We start from the raw sequence: 21,227 nt of genomic DNA on the forward strand, positions 1-21,227 counted from the left end.
AATTGCTCTCATTCATCTTGGGAATTATACCTTTGCACTGAAAATGTTCTTTGCAATTTTGTTATTTAATAGCAATTTAGGTCATTATTTTAAGCCATAACAGAGTGAAATTGCAGTAAATACAAAGATATAAACTATAATGCAAGTACTATCCTTGAAAAGAAGAAAATGAAAACATGCTATCTCTCAATATTAATACCTTCTTTGTGACCTCTGAAGCTTTAGTCATTCATTTTACAAAAGCTGGAAGGCTGCCAGATTCAGAAACAACATGTATGAGTCTGGGCACTATTGCAGAAAACTGAGTCAGTAGCTAGTTTCAGTAAGAAAATATTTACTACAGGAAAATGAATAGCTTAAATATTTATTGGGAGAGCTGAAAAGACAGATTTCCAATGAGAAGTTCTCAATGCTGTCTCTGCATGGGAATCAACTGAGAAGATTTTGAAAATATCCATATCCCAAATTCATTCCCTGAGATGATAATGATTGTCTGGGGTGCAGGTAGTGGAACTTGACAGCCCCTGTTCTAAACTTCTGACATTACACCTGGTGTCAGCATGCTCTTCAGCAGCAGAACAGATTTATTGTGCCTTGACACCTGCAAAAGTAAATAATACTAGAACTCAATTATTGTTAAAACAGTAAACATACACACACAAATCAGATGACTCCATGATCAAATTTATAGAAGAAAGAGAAAAACTTGCAGAAATGTAGCTTCATTTCCCCCTCTCAGACCTCGAAGGAATGCATTTTATTGACTAAAACAAAGTTATGTGCACTATTGTAGCTGCAAAGAAGCCTGGAATATGGCAATTTTTGCTCTCCATTCTCTGCAGCACTAGAAGAAACAATAGACAAAGAGTGAAATAGAAGTCAAGGACTAGTCTATTTTATCCAAACACAGCATATGCAAGAGAATCAATATTTATATTAGATATTTGAATTTAAAAATTATTTATTTATTCCCACTACTGCTAACTTGCTTCAGTCATGTCTGACTCTTGGCGACCCTATGGACAGTAATTCACCAGGCCCCACTGTCCATAGGATTTCCTTGGCAAGAATACTGGAATGGATTGCCATTTCCTTCTCCAATTTACTTATATGAATAATCAATGCTAATTTAAAACTTGACAAATAGGTTTATTTTAGTACATTAGGAAGTAGAATTGTTCAAAAGTATCATCTGCTTTCCACTCCAAAATGAGTCTGGTTGTTGTCACTACCATCTTCACAACAAGAAAAAATGTTAAACAAATACTAGCAACTCTTCTTAGATCAACTGGAAAAGAAAGGGCAAACGGATACATGAAAATATAGAGATAACTGAATACAGAGTATCATAGCTTACCAGGATCAGAAGCTGCCCCTGGAAACAGGAACTGGTGGGGACAATTAAATGGTAACTGAAAAATTATAGGAGGCTAAATGTGAGCTAAATTGGAAGCTAACAATTCATGAAAACCCAGTCATAGGAAGCCCCACACTTTCATAAGCTTGGCCAAGTCTTATGGTAAAGGTAGTAGAAAAAACCCCTATGCTTCAAGAAGGGGAAGTAGAAGCAGTTATTTCAAAATACGACCAGAGAATTTTGTTCTTCGTGGCATGAACTTGTTCTTGGCAGAAAATAATTTGGAGAACCTTGCTTGACACAGCAGAAGGACAACCAGCTGTCTCAAGACCTTTCCTGACTTTCTATCTCACATAACAGAGACAAATATTGCAGCTAGGAAACACTTCTGAAGGTCATAGCCCAGGAACTCAAGGCCATTAATAAATAGATTTCAACACAAAGATTATGCCATTCTTTTTCTCCTCCCTGATGTCTTAACAACATATCAATAGAACTCCAATAACATAATACAACTGAGAGGACTGAAGGACACAGACTCTACTTAAGATAGAAACCTAAAGACAATAAGTAGATAACATCAATAAATACTAGAGGAAATAGAAGCCTCTCACATTTATAGCTGTAGCAAACATTAAACACAGCTTAACTCTTATCTAGATAAACACAAAGTGAAAAGTGAAAGCAAAAGTCTTAATTACTCAATCAGTTCAGTCATTCAGTCATGTCCAACTTTTCTGACCCCATAGACTGCAGTGTGCCAGGGTTCCCTGTCTATCACCAACTCCCGGAGCTTGCTCAACTTCACGGTGATGCCATCCAACCATCTCATCCTCTCTTGTCCCCTTCTCCTGCCTTCAATCTTTCCCAGCGCCAGGGTCTTTTAAAATGAGTAAGTTCTTCACATCAGATGGCAAATTATTGGAGTTTCAGCTTCAGTATCAATCCTTCCAATGAATATTCAGGACTGACTTCCTTTAGGATGGACTGGTTGAATCTCCTTGCTGGCCAAGGGACTCTCAAGAATCTTCTCTAACATCACAGCTCAAAAGCATCAGTTCTTCAGTGCTCAGCTTTCTTTATAGTCCAACTCTCACATCCAGACATGACTACTGGTAAAACCATAGCTTTGACTAGATGGACCTTGTTGGCAAAGTAACATCTCTGTTTTAATATGCTGCTTAGGCTGGTCATAGCTTTTCTTCCAAGGGGCAAGAATCTTTTAATTTCATCTTTTAATTTCAGATGGTTGCAGTCACCATCTGAAGTGATTTTGGAGCCCCCCAAAATAAAGTCTCACTGTTTCCATTGTTTCCCAATCTATTTGCCATGAAGTGATGGGACTGGATGTCATGATCTTAGTTTTCTGAATGTTGAGTTTTTTTGTTTTTTGTTTTTTTAATGTTGAGTTTTTTAATATATAAATTTATTTATTTTAATTGGAGGTTAATTACTTTACAATATTGTATTGGTTTTGCCATACATCAACATGAATGTTGAGTTTTAAGCCAACATTTTCACTCTCCTTTTCACTTTCATCAAGAGGCCCCTTAGTTCTTCATTTTCTGCCATAAGGGTGGTGTCATCTGCATATCTGAGGTTATTGATATTTCTCCTGGCAATCTTAATTCCAGCTTGTGTTTCATCCAGTCCAGCATTTCTCATGATGTACTCTGTATACAAGTTAAATGAGCAGGGTGAAAACATACAGCCTTGACGGACTCCTTTTCCTATTTGGAACCAGTCAGTTGTTCCATGTATGTTTCTAACTGTTGCTTCTTGAGCTGCATACAGATTTCTCAGGAGGTAGGTCAGGTAGTCTGGTATTCCCACCTCTTGAAGAATTTTCCACAGTTTGTTGTGGTCCACACAGTCAAAGGCTTTGGCATAGTCAATAAAGCAGAAATAGACATTTTTCTGGAACTCTCTTGCTTTTTCAATGATTCAGCAGATGTTGGCAATTTGATCTCTGTTTTCTCTGACTTTTCTAAATTCAGCTTGAACATCTGGAAGTTCATGTACTGTTGAAACCTTGCTTGGAGAATTTTGACCATTACTTTAATAGCTTGCGAGATGAGTGCAATTGTCTGGTAGTTTGAGCATTCTTTGGCATTGCCTTTCTTTGGGATTGGAATGAAAACTGACCTTTTCCAGTCCTGTGGCTACTACTGAGTAGTATGGCCACTTAATTGCTCAATAGCATTCAACTCTTTCCCACCACATGACTGTAACTTGCCAGGATCCTCAGTCCATGGAATTTTCCAGGCAAGAATACTGGAGTGGATTGGCATCCCCCATTCCAAACTTGACACTAAAGGCCTGTTTCCCTCAGCCTCTATTACTGGAACATCATTTACAATGCTCAAGACAAATCACAAGGCATGAGAAAAGGCAAGAACAAAAGGGTATAAAGATCAATACCAAACTCAAACATGGCAGAGATTTTGGAATTATGAGAACAGAAATACAAAATAGCTGATTAATATGGGCTTCCCTGTGGCTCAGACAGTAAAAAATATGAAAACTCATCAATGGCCATAGGACTGGAAAAAACACTCAGCCTTCTTTGTTGGGAGTGTTGGGATATCTCATGCCAAACAACAAGTTGGGTGGGGAAACAGCCCTACCCGTTAACAGAAAGCCTGCCTAAAGACCTCTTGCACCCACAGTTGCCTCTAGACATGCCCCCAGACAGAGCCTTGCCCACCAGAGGACCAAGACCTAGCTCCACCCACCAGGGGGCAGGCACCAAAACAGTAAAACTATTGCAAGACTGCAAAGTCAACACACTCTAGGCAGACACTATCCTTGGATCAACTGGTCACTGGCCCTTGAGTGATAAGTAGGAACTGCACATCTGGGATGCATAGGACATCTATACAGAGGACACCTTCTCCAAGTTGAGAAATATAACTAACCTATCACACACATAAAAATACACATAACAATTGAAATACAGTGAGACAACAGAGGAACACATTGCGGACAAAAGAACAAGATAAAACCCCAGAAGAACTAAGTGATGTTTAGATAGGCAATCTACTCAAAGAGCTTAGAAGTTTAGCATAATGATTATAAAGATGATCAAAGAAATTGGGAGGAGAATGGTTGCAAAGAGCAAGAAATTAGAAGTTTTAACAAAGAATTTGAAAAGATAAAGACCAACCAAACAGAACTGAAGGATACAATAATGGAAATGTTTTCACTGAAATTAAAAATACACTAGAAGGTACCAGTATTAGACTAAATGAGACAAAAGAACAGATAAATGAGCTGGAAGACAGAGTAGTGATGCTGCCAAAGATAGAAAGAAAAAAAAGGATGAAAATAAATGAGGACAGTTTAAGAGATCTCTGGAACAACAGGAAGAACACTAATATTTGCATTATAAAGATTCCAGAAGGAGAAGAGGGTAAAGGACCTGAGAAAATATTTGAAGAGATAATAGATGAAAAACTTCCTTAACCTAGGAAAGGAAGCAGTTGCCCAAATCCAGAAAGCACAGAGTTCTACATAAGTTTAACCCACAGAGGAACACACCAAAACACACTGTAATTAAAATGATTAAAATTAAAGATAAACAGAATATTAAAAGCAGCAAGTGTTAGTCACTCAGTTATGTCTTTGCAACCCCGTGGACTGTAGCCCATCAGGCTCTTCTGTCCATTCGATTTTCCAGGCAAGAATATGGCAGTGAGTTGTCTTTTCCTTCTCCAGGGGATCTTCCCAACCCAGGAATCAAACCCGGGTCTCCTGCATTGCAAGCAGATTCTTTACTCTTTGAGTCACTGGGGAAGCCCCTAAAAGCAGCATAAGAAAAGCAACAATATACAAGGAACTCCCATAATGTTACCAGCTGATTTTTCTGCATAAACTCTATAGGCTAGAAGAGAGTGGAACAATAAACTTACAGTGGTGAAAGAGAAAAACCTACAGCCAAGAATATTCTACACAGATTTGGTAGAGAAATCAAAGCTTTACAGGTAAGCAAGAGCTAAAAGAATCCATCACCACCAATAACCAGTTTTACAAGAAATGCTGAAGGAACTTCTCTGGAAGATAAAGCAAAGGCCACAACTAGAAAGAAGAAAAGTGCAAAATGAAAAAGCTCACTGATAAAGACAACCATACAACAAAGGTAGGAATCATTCATGAATAAAACTAATAGGGAAGTTAAAAGACAAATTATAAAAATCATTTGTATCCACAATAAGCACTTAAAGGGTACATAAAATACCTAGATGTAAAATCTAAAATCAAAACCATGAAGGGGTGAGAGTACAAATCCATGGTATCTAAAATGCTTTTGAAGTTTAAGAGATCAGCAACTTAAAACAAGCACATTTATCTATAGGATCTTATACAAAAACCTCATGGTAACTGTAAACCAAAACTTTATAATAGATAAAAACATAAAAAAAGAAAACAGAATCCAAACTTAACACTAAAGATAGTCAACAATTCATAAGAAAACAAAAGAAGAAAAGGGAAATAAGACCTACAAAAATGAATTCAAAACAATTAACAAAATTGCAAAATGATCATACAAATGGATAATTATCTTAAATGTAAACAGAGTGAATGACACAACCAAATGGCACAGATTGGCTGAATGGATACAAAATAAGATTCATATATTTGTTACCTACAAGAGAATCACTTCAGATCTAGAGACTCATACACACTAAAAGTGAGGGAATGGAAAAGGGTATTTGATAGAAATGGAAATCAAAAGAAAGCCAGAGTTACAATACTTATATCAGATATAATAGACTTTAAAATAAATACTGTTACAATAAACAAAGAAGGTCACTTTATAATGATCAAAGGATAAATACAAGAAGATAAAATAATTTTAAATATATATGCACCCAACATAGAAGCACCTCAGTGTACAAGGTAAATGTTAACAGATGTAAAAGGAAAAATTGATAGTAACAAAGTAATAATAACACCCTACTTACATCAATGGACAAAATCATCCAGACAGAAGGTCAAGAAGGAAACACAGGCTTTAAATGACACATTAGATCAGATGCGCTTAACTGATATTTATAAAGCATTCCATCTGAAAGCAGCAGAATACACATTATTTTCAAGTGTACATGGATCATTCACCAGGATAGATTATATTCTGGGCCATAATGTATGTCTTGGTAATTTTGGAAATGCTTTGCAAATGCATGGAAATCGTATCAAGCATCTTTCTGACCACAGTTCTATGAGGCTACAAGTCAACTACAAGGAAAAATATAACTGCAAAACCACAAATACATGGAGGCTAAATAATAGGCTAAGAAAAGTTATGACCAATCTAGATAGCATATTGAAAAACAGAGACATTACTTTGCCAACAAAGGTCCGTCTAGTCAGGGCTATGGTTTTTCCAGTGGTCGTGTATGGATGTGAGAGTTGGACTGTGAAGAAGGCTGAGCGCCAAAGAATTGATGCTTTTAATTTTTCTTTCTTTTTTTTTGGGGGGGGGATGTTTATTTATTTATTTATTTTACTTTACAATACTGTATTGGTTTTGCCATACATTGACATGAATCTGCCATGGGTGTACATGAGTCCCCAATCCTGAACCTCCCTCCCACGACCCTCCCCATATCACAGAATTGATGGTTTTGAACTGTGGTGTTGGAGAAGACTCTTGAGAATCCCTTGGACTGCAAGGAGATCCAACCAGTCCATTGTAAAGGAAATCAGTCCTGAATATTCATTGGAAGCACTGATGAAGCTGAAACTCCAATACTTTGGCTACCTGATGCAAAGAGTTGATTCATTCGAAAAGACCCTGACGCTGGGAAAGATTAAAAGTCGGAGGAGAAGGTGATGACAGAGGATAAGATGGTTGGATGGCATCACTGACTCAATGGACATGAATTTGAGTAAACTCCAGGAGTTGGTGATGGACAGGGAGGCCTGGCATGCTGAGATTCATGGGGTCACAAAGAGTCGGACATGACTGAGTGACTGAACTGAACTGAAGTGACCAGTGGGTCATTGAAGAAATCAAAAAGGAAATTAAAAAAAAATACCTAGAGACAAATGCAGAGAAGGCAATGGCACCCCACTCCAGTCCTCTTGCCTGGAAAATCCCATGGACGGAGGAGCCTGGTAGCCTACAGTCCATGGGGTCGCTAAAAGTGAGACACGACTGAGCAGCTTCACTTTCTCTTTTCACCTTCATGCATTGGAGAAGGAAATGGCAACCCACTCCAGTGTTCTTACCTGGAGAATCCCAGGGAAGGGGAAGCCTGGTGGGCTGCCGTCTATGGGGTCACACAGAGTCGGATACGACTGAAGCAACTTAGCAGCAGCAGCAGAGACAAATGAAAACCACACAGTGATCCAAAGCCTATGGGACACAGAAAAAGCAGTTCTAAGAAGGAAGTTTATAACACTACAATCTTACCTCAGGAAACAAGAAAAATCTCAAATAAACTGCCTAACCTAATCCTATACTTAAAACAGAGAAAGAACAAGCAACATATAGATAGATAAACAAAGATAAACATAACCGATAAACCATTAGCCAGATAAATAATTGATAAACCTTTAACCAGACTCATACTGGCACAGAAAAAGACACATAGATCGATGCAACAGGATAGAAAGACCAGAAATAAACCAATGCACTTGTTACGATCAAATCTGTTGACATAACAAAGGAGGAAGGAATATACAATGGAGAAAAGACAGTCTCAGGGTCTTTTCAAATGAGTCAACTCTTCACATCAGGTGGCCAAAATATTGGAGTTTCAGCTTCAACATCAGTCGTTCCAATGAATACCCAGGACTGATCTCCTTTAGGATGGACTGGTTGGATCTCCTTGCAATCCAAGGAACTCTCAAGAGTCTTCTCCAATACCACAGTTCAAAAGAATCAATTCTTTGGCACTCAGTTTTCTTTATAGTCCAACTCTCACATCCATATATGACCACTGGAATAACCATAGCCTTGACTATATGGACCTTTGTTGGCAAAGTAATGTCTCTGCTTTTTAATATGCTGTCTAGGTTGGTCAACTTTCCTTTCAAGAGGTAAGCGTCTTTTAATTTCATGGCTGTAATCACCATCTGCAGTGATTTTGGACCCCATAAAAATAGTCAGCCACTGCGTCCATTGTTTCCCCATCTATTTGTCATAAAGTGATGGGAATGGATGCCATGATCTTAGTTTTCTGACTGTTGAGCTTTAAGCCAACTTTTTCACTCTCTTCTTTCACTTTCATCAAGAGGCTCTTTAGTTCTTCTTCACTTTCTGCCATAAGGGTGGTGTCATCTGCATAGCTGAGGTTATTGATATTCCTCCCAGCAATCTTGATTCCAGCCTGTGCATCATCCAGTCCAGCGTTTCTCATGATGTACTCTGCATAGAAATTAAATAAGCAGGGTAACAATATATAGCCTTGATGCTCTTTTTCCTATTTGGAACCAGTCTGTTGTTCCATGTCCAGTTCTAATTGTTGCTTCCTGACCTGCATATAGGTTTCTCAAGAGGCAGGTCAGGAGGTCTGTATTCCCATCTCTTTCAAAATTTTCCATAGTTTATTGTGACCCACATGGTCAAAGGCTTTAGTCAATCTGTGCCTGATTGGCATAGTCAATCAAGCAGAAATAGATATTTTCTGGAACTCTCTTGCTTTTTCAATGATGCAGCAGATGTTGGCAACTTGATCTCTGGTTCCTCTGCCTTTTCTGAAAGTAGCTTGAACATTTGGATGTTCCCAGTTCACATATTGCTGAAGCCTGGCTTGGAGAATTTTAAGCATCACTTTACTAGCATGTGCAATGAGTGTAATTGTGGAAAGAAAAACAAAAATAAATAAGTAAAAACATAAACAAATCTAAACTTAAAATGACCACAGAGTAAATTATAAACAAAACTAGAAGATAATCTATGACTAGAAAAACAATTTGCAAAAAATGCAAACAATGGGACTTTATTTCTAAAATATACAAAGTGCATTCAGGTTAATATCAAAATACCAACAACCACACCATTAAAAAATGGGCAGAAGACCTAAGTAGACATTTCTTTAACTAAGACATACAGATGACCAAGAAGCGAAGAAAAGATGCTCAACATTGCTAATTATTAGAGAAATGCAAATCAAAACTATAATGAAGTATTACCTCCTACCAGTCAAAATGGCTGCATTAAAATGTCTAAAAATAAGAAATAAAGGAGAGAGTATGGAAGAAAATTAACCTTCCTACAGTATTGGTAGGAATATAAATTGGTATAGTCACTATGAAGAACAGAATGGATGGTCCTTATAAATGAAAAATAGAGTTGCCATATCATCCTGCACTCCCAATCCTGGGCAATATCCAGAGAAAACTCTAATCCAAAAAGATACATGTACCCCAAAGTTCATTATACCACTACTTCAATAGCCAGGGCATGGAAACAATGTAAGTGTCCATCAACAGATGAGTGGATAAAGAAAATATATAATGGAATATTACTCAGTCATAACAAATAATGAAATAATGACATTTGCAGTAACACAGATGGACCTGCTGCTGCTGCTGCTAAGTCGCTTAAGTCGTGTCCGACTCTGTGCGACCCCATAGATGGCAGCTGACTAGGCTCCCCCGTCCCTGGGATTCTCCAGGCAAGAATACTGGAGTGTTGCCATTTCCTTCTCTAATGCATGAAAGTGAAAAGTGAAAGTGAAGTCGCTCAGTCAGGTCCGACCCTCAGTGACCCCATGGACTGCAGCCTTCCAGGCTCCCCCATCCCTGGGATTCTCCAGGCAAAAACAAAGAACACTGGAGTGGGTTGCCATTTCCTTCTCCAATGCATGAAAGTGAAAAGTGAAAGTGAAGTAGTTCAGTCATGTGCTGGAGTGGGGTGCCATTGCCTCCTCCCAAATGGACTTAGAGACTATCATATTAAGTGAAGTAAGTCAGGAGAAAGAAAAATATCATATTATATCACTTATATGTGGAATCTAAAATATGATACAAATGAACTTATTTAAAAAGCATAAACAGACTCACAAACATAAAAAAAAAAAAAGAAAAAACAAGCTTATGGTTAATTAAGGGAATAGTAGACTGCAGATGGTGATGGCAGCCATGAAATTAAAAGATGCTTACTCCTTGGAAGAAAAGTTATGACCAACCTAGATAGCATATTCAAGACATTACTTTGCCGACTAAGGTCTGTCTAGTCAAGGCTATGGTTTTTCCAGCGGTCATGTATGGATGTGAAAATCAGACTGTGAAGAAGGCTGAGTGCCGAAGAATTGATGCTTTTGTATTGTGGTGTTGGAGAAGGCTCTTGAGAGTCCCTTGGACTGCAAGGAGATCCAACCAGTCCATTCTGAAGGAGATCAGCCCTGGGATTTCTTTGGAAGGAATGATTCTAAAGCTGAAACTCCAGTACTTTGGCAACCTTATATGAAGAGTTGACTCATTGGAAAAGACTCTGATGCTGGGAAGGATTGGGGGCAGGAGGAGAAGGGGATGACCGAGGATGAGATGGCTGGATGGCATCACTGACTCAATGGACGTGAGTCTGAGTGAACTCTGGGAGATGGTGATGGACAGGGAGGCCTGGTGTGCTGCGATTCATGGGGTGGCAAAGAGTTGGACATGACTGAGCAACTGAAATGAACTGAACTGAACTGAGACAGAGGTGGGCAGCAGAGATAAATTAGGATTTTGGAATTAACATATACATACTATTATATATAAATTAGATAAAGAACAAGAACCTACTTACAGCATTGTATCTTATATAGGGCTAGCAGAGGAAATAATGATGAGTAAAGACTGCTGCAATAATTACAGAAATAATAATACAGTAATAATCACTTCATGGAAAATAGATGGAGAAACAATGGAAACAGTGAGACTTTAATTTTGGGGGCTCCAAAATCACTGCCACAGGACTTCCCTGGTGGCTTAGACGGTAAAGTGTCTGTCTACAATGCAGGAGACCTGGGTTCGATCCCTGGGTCGGGAAGATCCCCTGGAGAAGGAAATGGCAATCCACTCCAGTACTATTGCCTGGAATATCCCATGGACAGAGAAGCCTGGCAGGCTACAGTCCATGAGGTCGCAAAGAGTCGGACACGACTGAGCGACTTCACTCACTCACTTAAAATCACTGCAGATGGTGATTGAAGCCATGAAATTAAAAGATTCTTGCTCCTTGGAAGAAAAGCTATGACCAACCTAGACAGCATATTAAAAAGCAGAGATGTTATTTTGCCAACAAAGGTCCATCTAGTCAAAGCTATGGTTTTTCCAATAATCAGGTATGGATGTGAGAGTTGGATTATAAACAAAGCTGAGCACTAGAGAATTGATGTTTTTGAACTGTGGTGTTGGAGGAGACTTGAGAGTCCCTTGGACTGCAAGGATATCCAGTAAGTCCATCCTAAAGGAAATCATTCTTGAATATTCATTGCAAAGACTGATGCTGAAGCTGAAACTCCAATACTTTGGCCACCTTACACAAAGAACCAACTCATTGGAGAAGACCCTGATGCTGGGAAAGATTGAAGGCAGGGGGAGAAGGGGAAAAGAGAGGATGAGCTGGTTGGATGGCATCACTGACTCAATGGACATGAGTCTGAGTAAGATCCAGGAGTTGGTGATGGACAGGGAAGCCTGGAGTGCTGCAGTTCATGGGGTCACAAAGAGTTGGAAACAATTGAGTGACTGAACTGACTGAAGCAGTTCTCATAAAGATATGCTATGAGTGTAACACACATCCCATCCCATTTACATAAAGTTCAATATTATTTACATGCTAAGTGATAATACTGAAATATATTAGGCAAAATAGAATTGAAAAATTATTTTCATTTCTTTTGTTTTGCTTTTTACTTTTTTACTCTATCTAGTACAATGCTTAAAATTATCTGGCTTGCATTATGTTTTGGTTGAACATTAAGAGTTCAGAATGTACTTTTCTGTGTGCTGAGACAAATAAATTACCTGTATTTTGGTATTTTATATTCTAAACAAAGGAAACAGACCAAAACAAAGAAAATATATATAAGCAAGATATTTTTCTAACTGTTAAGTTGTATAATTAGGGCAAAATTATGTGATGTGAAGGAAAGATGTTGGTGGTTCTTGGGTAGAAAGATTAAGACAAGAAGACTTCACTGAGATGGTGCCTTTGAATTGTGATAGGAATGGTGAAGATCCATTATGCTCTCCAGCACCACCACCCCCAGAATATTGATGAAATCTATGAGTAAAAGACACCTGAAGTTTGCATTTCTCTGTCAAATGGGCTTAGAGAATGCCCCATAACTTCTGAGGTCCGGTTGAAGAGTAGTTGGCGGTGTCATGGGGCAAATTGCTCCCACTTCAAGGCCAGCATGAGGCAGGTTTTATATACGACAATCTTGGTATTGAATGCTCTTGAGCCTTCTGATGTTACTATTGCTGAATTAGACAGAAAGTTGTTAAAGATGACTTCCTCAGTCCCTTGGTCACCTCAGGTCTCAAGCACTCAGTCTTTGCTAGATGAATTACCTAGGGACTGTTTCTCAAAAGAAAAAGAGTCATAACTGAATCAGTTTTATTTAAAAGTTGGGGGGCCTCCACTGACTTGCCTCTTTAGAGTGAATGTCCTATTGGCTGTTATTATTTTCCTGAAGGTCCCACTTGGATCAATGACAGGGTAGCAAAGCAATGCACCTAAGCAGTTTCTTGCTTAGGGAAACACTCAAATCCATCAACATTTCAGGTCAGAGCATAACACACAAGTTATGCTGCCTGTAAAATTCAAAGAGGCTTCCTTGCCATTAGGATTGGGAGACCTCAAGGACTCTTACCTTTACAAAGGCCTGGTGGCTCAGATGGTAAAGCATTTGCCTGCAATACGGGAGACCCAGGTTTGATCCCTGGGTTGGGAAGATCTCCTGGAGAAGGAAATGGCAACCCACTCCAGTATTCCTGCTTGGAGAAGCCCAGGGACAGAGGAGGCTGGTAGGCTACAGTCCATGGGGTCGCAGAGTCGGACACGACTGAGCCACTCCATTTCATAAGCCCTAGATTTGTGGTCCCCATCCCCTGGGGCCATATACTGGTACCCATCCAGGAATCAGGCTGCTTAGCAGGAGGGTGAGCAGTGGGCAAAGCGGGCAAGTGAGCAAAGCTTCATCTGTATTAACAGCCGCTCCCCATCACTTGTATTACTGCCTGAGCTCCACCTGTTGTCAGACCAGCTGTGGCATTAGATTTTCATAGGAGCGAGAACCCTACTGTGAACCGTGCATGCGAGGGATCTAGGTTGTGCACTCCTTATGAGAATCTAACGCCTGATGATCTGAGGAGGCGCTCAGCTGGTGATGCTAGAGCTGGGGAGTGGCTGCAAATACAAATTATCATTAGCACAATAAATGTAATGCACTTGAATCATCCAGAACACATTCCCCATGTCCCTGCCTAAGTTTCAGTCTCTGGAAAAACTGTCTTCCACAAAACCAGTCCCTGGTGCCAGAAAGACTGGGGACCATGGCCCTACACCATAGGATTTCAGTTAACTTTACTAACTCTTTTCATGGAATTTGCTTCCTCCCTCTTAGAAACCTAGGAATATTCTGAACCCCAGATCCTATTAGTGAAGCATCAACATGATAAACTGGAAAGAAGATGTAGTCAAGGTCACACATGGCTTAACTGTTGACAAATATGTCATGTGGCTATCAATATATAAGATTATGTATGAAAAATCAAGCTGCTGTCCTAGCTCAGTGCAAGTCCTTTGGTTTTGATATTTTGGGGCATCGCGATGGGAAAGGAAATAGTTCTACCAGATTGAGAGCTCTGCCCAGTACCAGAGGCTTTGATAATCTGTTTTAACAAAGAAAACAGCACTGGAATGAGTAGCTAGAATAAACGGAGTTGTTTAATTTTGGAAGCAGACAGGCTAGGGGTTAGAAGCACAAGTTCTGACCACTGAGTTCTCTTGCACAGTTTTGTTTAGACTTATTCCATATTTGAAGATTTTGATGCTTGTATAAATGATCTCTTCATTCAATTTTATTTTCTAGTATTGTATGGCTAATATAACCAGTTACCTTAACAATTTTACTTATTAACAATTTTGCTTGTTAATTTAAATAAACTACAGATTCTTTTGAATTTTCTACATAGACTAGATCATATACAGAATAGTAACAATTCTTTTTTTTTAAATTTTTTTAACAATTCTTATTTCTTTCTTTTCAACTTATATATAATTTTTCACCATCTTATTGTGCTGACTGAAATCTTCATGACAGGGTTGAATAAAACAGAAGATAGCAGGCATTGAAAGTTTTAAACCTCTGGTTTTATTATGGTTGCTTGAATTTTTATTTGTAGATCTCCTTTATCAGATTTAGAAAATTTCTTATTTCTAGTTTGATAAGAGTACCTATCACTAGTACCTATCATTAGTGCATGCCAATTTTTGTTACTATTTTTCTGTGTATATTGAGATGGTCCTTTATTCTATCAATGTGATGGCCCTCATTGGCATGTACTGCAGTCTTACATTTAGAGCATATGTTTCATAACCTGTAGATAATTAGGTATATTTTTATCCAATTTGACAATCTTTGAGTTTTAATTGAAGTATTCCATTTTCACTTAATGGATTATCCTCTTTAGAGCTAATGAAATTAGTGATATTTTCAGGTTAAATCTACCATCTACCTGCCTGTTTTATGTCCTCTGAGGACAATAATCTTCATCCTGGAGGAAATTGAAAATCGATTTCAAGTCAAATTGGAAGGTATAAAAACCAGTTACAAGAGAGAAAGTTAACGACTAAAATAATATGAACACACTTTCTTCAGTTTCCTGAAATTTAAGATAGTCACAATAAAGGATATTAAAAACTTTTCCATAAGCGTTGTACACCTACCACCATCATGTGAGAAAGCACCAAAAAATTAGAAAATAACCCTTCAGAGTTTTCCTATCATCAGTTCTCCAATGTCTCAATTTGATATATGTAAATACGTGTGTATACAAAAACATATTCAGTCTGCATGTGTGTGTGTGCACACACGTCTCTTTCATGTACTTATCCTCCTGGAAAATAAAATATCTTTACTGACAAAAAATTATTTTATGCTGTGGGGTTCCAAACATTACTGGGTATTAGAATCAAAAGAGGATCGCTTTAAGAAAAAAACAGCTTCTAGATTCAATTTATTTTCATTTCAGATTCTAGATTTTATTTTAGAATGACTTTGCTTCTCAGGTGGTTCTGAGGTTCACTCTACTTCAGAAAATAGTGCCTTAAAGGATTCTGAAATAAATGTAAATGGTAATGGTAACACAAAAGCACACTATGTGTGACTCATATCACTTAAATCTCAGTCAAGGGTTGTTTTAACCAGAAGAGCTAGAAACTGATTCTAAAACAGATATACATTTTCCCAAAATTCACAGGCATTCGACAACTATCTATGCATAGTGTAGGTATGGTTAAAGAGATTTAGATCTAAAAAAGAAAGGAACTTCTTTGGTGCCATTAGAATTGCACCCATAGCTTACACTGGCATACAGGAGACATCATAAACAGTTCTCAGACTGCTTGTGTGGGAGGCCATGAGGAAGATGTTTATTTTCTATGTGGGATAAAGGGCAGCCCCCACTCACCTACCACAACAAAACCAACCAACCAAACAAACAAAAAACAAACAAAACCTTGGCTTAGAAAAACAGAGCAACTGAGACATCTCCCAGAATACTCAGGATCTTGTGGCCATCCCAAAGATGTGCTCCCTCCTGTTCCAGTTTCCTTGTATCCTCCTTTTCCTCTATGAAAAAAGAAGAAAATAATTTGGTTATTGCTGTGGGAAGATTTTCAAGTATTGCTTTTTAAAGAGCAATTAAAAGTGAATTGTGGGCAGTATTTGAAAAGAGTGCTTTATTTCTACAGCTATTGAGATAAAAGTTAAATTAAGCCTACAAAAGTTCTCTCAAAAGCTATTTCGGATGAGTGCTATGTAAATTGCAGTCATGAGGGCCCCTGCATAAACTCAACATTGAACTCTATTGTTCAGCAACTGTGTTGAACTCATTTTGAAGCGATTCATGACTCGATAATAACAAATCAGAAAAGAATTTTATGACAAAATGCCAATCAGAATAGGTCAGAAACCAAAAGAATTGTAAAAAAAGAAAAAAAAAAAAGTCAAGTTCTCGTGGCAGGTTGGTACTTGCAACAAACTGTTGGCAGGTGCAACAAATAAGGACCAGAAATGCTCTCTCCAGCTCTTTACTTCATCTTCCAAATTCAGATTGTTATTCAGCTCTCTGCTCCAGGAGGCTACCCCAGTGGGCTCCTCTGTCTATGTAGTCCCCATTGGATTGTCCAGTGGGAAGTTCCAGCAGGAAGTCAGAGGGAGGGCAGACAGAAGTCAGATAGTCACAGGCAAGGCAAACTTGGGAGGACTGAGTTCCTTCCCTGGCATTACTGCTCTTCCTAAGCCTCATCTAAGTTTCTACTGGCCAGACCTCCCAGTCTGGTTAGGTTTGAGGCTGGTAATAATACTTACCTTGTGCTATCCCTGTGGCAACTCTACAAACTTCCTGTATATTATCAGTCCTTAAAAAAAATTCTCTTCAATTTATCCTACTTTGGAATCTGACTGATACATTCTAATATATTTTATCAAGAGAGATAAATATCTAAGCATAAATATTAATTACAGGAAATAGAATGGAAACTGAATGGAAAATAATTTACAACCATATAAAGAAAAGAAAAAAATACTTTGATGCCCCCTTATTTTCCTTTCTTATAGTGAAAACTCTGCCTTCTTCAAAGTCATGTTTATAACTAAAGGTCAAGTTAGGTTTTTCTGTTTGTTTATTTGCTTTTTATGGAAGCCATTTATACAGACAGCAGCAGCTCATGCTAGTTGACCAAGAGGACACTGAACAAATGACAGATCTTTTACCTCCTCATTCTCAAGCACTTGACAGTTTTAGTTAACTATCTATCTATTGATTGTTCATCATTCAAAAGATACAGAAATGCATTCTTATCCTAAAAGATTTCAGCAATCTCAGATTATTTAAAATAAAACATTAAAGAGTTCGTACATCTTGCAAATCTCATATTCTTTTTTCTATCCCATATTCTCTAAAAACAATGTTGGCAATTGAATATGTGGTTTTTAATTTTTTTACTACTCTTGCACAAATTAGAAAAAAAACCACTTTAAATAAAAAATGAAAGTATGGTATTTATTGTTGCTCTGCCACTCAGTTGTGTCTGACTCTTTGTGACCCCATGGACTGCAGCACGCCAGGCTTCCCTGTCCTTCAGTATCTAGCAGAGTTTGCTCAATCCATTGAGTCAATGATGCCATCCAATTATCTGATCCTCTGTCGCCCCTTTCTCCTCCTTATCTCGATCCTTCCCAGCATCAGGGTCTTTTTAAATTAATCAGCTCTTGGTATTGGAATTTCATCTTCAAGATCTGTCCTTCCAATGAATATTCAGGACTGAATTTCCCTAGGATTGACTGGTTTGATCTCCTTGCAGTCCAAGGGACTCTCTACTCTTCTCCAACACCACAGCTCAAAAACATTCATACTTTAGCATTCAGTGTTCTTTATTGTCCAACTCTCACATCCATATATGACTAACAGAAAAACCATAGCTTTGAATATACAGACCTTTGTTGGCAAAGTGATGTCTCTGCTTTTTAAGACACTGTCTAGGCTTGTCATAGCTTTTCTTCCAAGAAGCAAGTGTCTTTTAATTTCATGGCTGCAATTACCATCCACAGTGATTTTGGAGCCCAATAAAATAAAGTCTGTCACTGTTTCCATTTTTTTCCCCAATCTATTTAGTATGAAGTGATGGGACCAGTTATCATGATCTTAGTTTTTTGAATGTTGAATTTTAAGCCAGCTTTTCACTCAAATATATATGGTAAGTATATATTTGTATAAAACTGACTTTTCATTTAATCATTGTGTTTCAGAGTTTGCTCCTAATCAGTAAATATATAGAGATTTTTACAGTATTCCTTTGAGGAACATATAGTAATATATAAGAATGTATAGAAGGATGCCATTTAATTTAGTTGGTGCTGACATATTTTATTGGCTTTACATTTTTCTTCAACTCAGCTATGAAAATTTTTGTATATAAATTTTTCATAAAATAGTCTTGCTAAAATTAATTCACCTATGTGTTCATTTATTTTTAGTATATTTACAGAGTTGTGTGACTATCACTACAACTGATTTTAAAACATTTTTACCATCCACAAAATAAACATAATAACCTCAGTAGTCACTCCTTAGCCTCAAGCCTATAAGATGTAGGTAAACATTAATTTACTTTCTATTTCTATCAATTTGTCTATTCTCTACATTTAAAGTAAGTGGAATTGAATAATATGTAGCTTGCTTTCCTTTTCATTGTTTACTTCGCATAATGTTTTCAAGTTTCATCCATATTGTTGCATGTATCAGCACCTCCTTTTCATTGCTGAATAATATTTCGATATATGAATAAACCGCATTTTAAAAATTCATCCATTGATGGAATTTTGGGTTGTTTCAACTTTTCTACTGTGAATAATAATGCTATGGGTATAAACCTAGGAAAGGAATTGTTAAGTCATATATTAACTCTATATTTAACTTTTTGAAGACGTGCTAAACTTTTTTCCAAAATGATTGTGCTATTTTAGATTCCCATCAAAATTAGTCATTTTCTTTTAAAAATAGCCATCCTATTGGGTATAAAGCGTATTTAATTGTGACTTTGATTTGTATTTTCCTGATGACTAATGATATACAGCCTCTTTTCACAGATAATTTGACCATTCATATAGTTTATCTGGGGAAATATCTGTTTAGATTCTTCGCCCATTTTGAATTGGGTCATACATTCTTATATCACTGAACTATTTATAAGTGCTAGAAATAAACACTCATCTGATGTATGATTTTCAAATATATTTTTCCCATTTTCTAGTTTTTTCACTTGCTTTATGGTATTCTTTAAACATTAAACTTTTAAGAATTTTGATAAAGATAAGTTAAATTTTTAATAATTTTATAAAGTCCACTTTATATTTTCTTGCTTGTGTTTCTAGCATTATATCTCAGAATGCTCTGTCTAACCTAAGGTCACAAAGATTTATACTTATACTTTTCCTGTGAGTTTTACAGTTTTAGTTCTACAATTTGAGTTATTTTGAAAGTTCAAATACAATTTTGTTTCTTCTAAACAGATTCTTTAAAAGAGAATTGCTCATCCAAAGGTCATGTGGATTTTCTCAAACTTTGAAATATACTGCCAAATAAACTTCCAATGCAGTTTGTTAATTTATTCTCGCAAAAAGTAACCATGAGAGTAAAATGCCTGGCTAAGGCCAATAGTAGAAGTGTTCTGCTTTAAATTTTCTGGTTTTTTTTTTTTTTTTTTTTTTTGCCAGTGTAAGAAGGTTTACCTCATTTTAATTAGATTTTTGCTGATTACAGATGAGCAAGATATTTCCAACTGCTTCTAAGACATTTAATTTTAGTTTTCTAAAAATTTTCTACTAATATTTTTTACCATTCTTTTCTACCAGAAAATTAGTATTTTGTTTCATCTATAGCTTCTCTTTAACATTTTATCAATGTAAGATCTCTGATTGTTAAGACTAAACTATGATAAATGAGGAAAAAATAAAACATATTCATCAAAAATTTAAAGTATAAGTACAGAAAGAATTTAGAGAGTTTCATAAGATTGAAACTAACTAACTAAATAAAACGATTCAGACTGACATCAGAATTCTCAACAGCAATATGGCATACAAAAAGAAAACACATGGCCATTAAAAATACCCTTTAGAGAAGTATTTCAGGAGGAAGATAAACACATTCTTGAAGACACAATGAAATATGAATAATATAATATAGAATTAGAATACATAAATAACCTAGGGAATTTTATTCAGCCTTCTAAAGTAGACTCTACCTTGGAGTGGCATAGAAAAATCTATTGAATTTTAAAAGAAAAACAAATTCATAATCATAACCTGATTTTTCTGTTTTGGTAAAGTTATTATTTTACATATTATGTTATTAAAAGTAGAAGCATTCATATACATAATAATTATGATTTCTACACTGATAGGTATTTACAGTGAAACAAGCTTTTGCATGACACAGGAATATCCAAGAGATATTAGAGGTTTAGTTCCAGACCACCACAATAGACCAAATATCAGAATAAAACGATTCAGATAAATGTTTTGGTCTCCTAGGTTATACAAAAGCTTCATTTACACTATAATCTATTAAGTGTGTAATATCATTGTCTAAAAAGCAATATATATGCCTTAATTTAAAAAAAAGTTTTACTACCAAAAAGTGCTAGCCATCATCTGAGCCTTCGGTGAGTTATAATCTCTTTGTTGGTGGAGGATCTTGCCTTGAAAAGGTTTAAAATGTTGCAAAATTTATCAAGATATGGCACATGAATGTGAAGTGAGCTAAAGCTATTGAAAAATTGCACTGATAGGCTTGCTCAATACAAAGCTGTCACAGACTTTCAATCTGTAAAAAATGCAACATCTGCAAAACACAATGAAATGAGTTCTGAGAAAATGAGGTATGCCTGTACTCTAAAATGACAAAGTCATCCTGAACTCTAAGATGCATCTATAGCAATCCAGAATGAAAATTTTGGAATATAGCAATAGAGTAGTTTGGTGGTAACAAGAGAGAAAAAAAGTATGGGCATACAAAACTAATCACTTGATTCAGGGTAAAATTGTAGATATTAATACACATTTGAGGTCAATAGAAAAATAATAACCCATCTGAGAAAGTTAGAAATAATTATGAGAAAAATAAAATTAGAATTACT

General features: G+C 36.8%; 1 long non-coding RNA gene across 3 annotated transcripts in view; it reads right to left on the reverse strand.

Moving 5' to 3' along the window:
- Window positions 1-348: 348 nt before the first annotated feature.
- Window positions 349-21,227, reverse strand: part of LOC105606997 (uncharacterized) — a 58,543-nt gene continuing 37,664 nt past the window's right edge. For 2 of the 3 annotated variants that reach the window (XR_009599135.1, XR_001027100.5), the window contains 2 exons: window positions 7,592-16,155; window positions 349-601 (listed from right to left, as the gene is read on the reverse strand). This is a non-coding gene — a long non-coding RNA (uncharacterized LOC105606997). The remainder of the gene's footprint in view (window positions 602-7,591; window positions 16,156-21,227) is intronic. The other variant, XR_009599136.1, reaches the window with a different exon arrangement.

Source organism: Ovis aries, chromosome 2, assembly GCF_016772045.2.
Source record: "Ovis aries strain OAR_USU_Benz2616 breed Rambouillet chromosome 2, ARS-UI_Ramb_v3.0, whole genome shotgun sequence".
Lineage (NCBI taxonomy): Eukaryota > Metazoa > Chordata > Mammalia > Artiodactyla > Bovidae > Ovis > Ovis aries.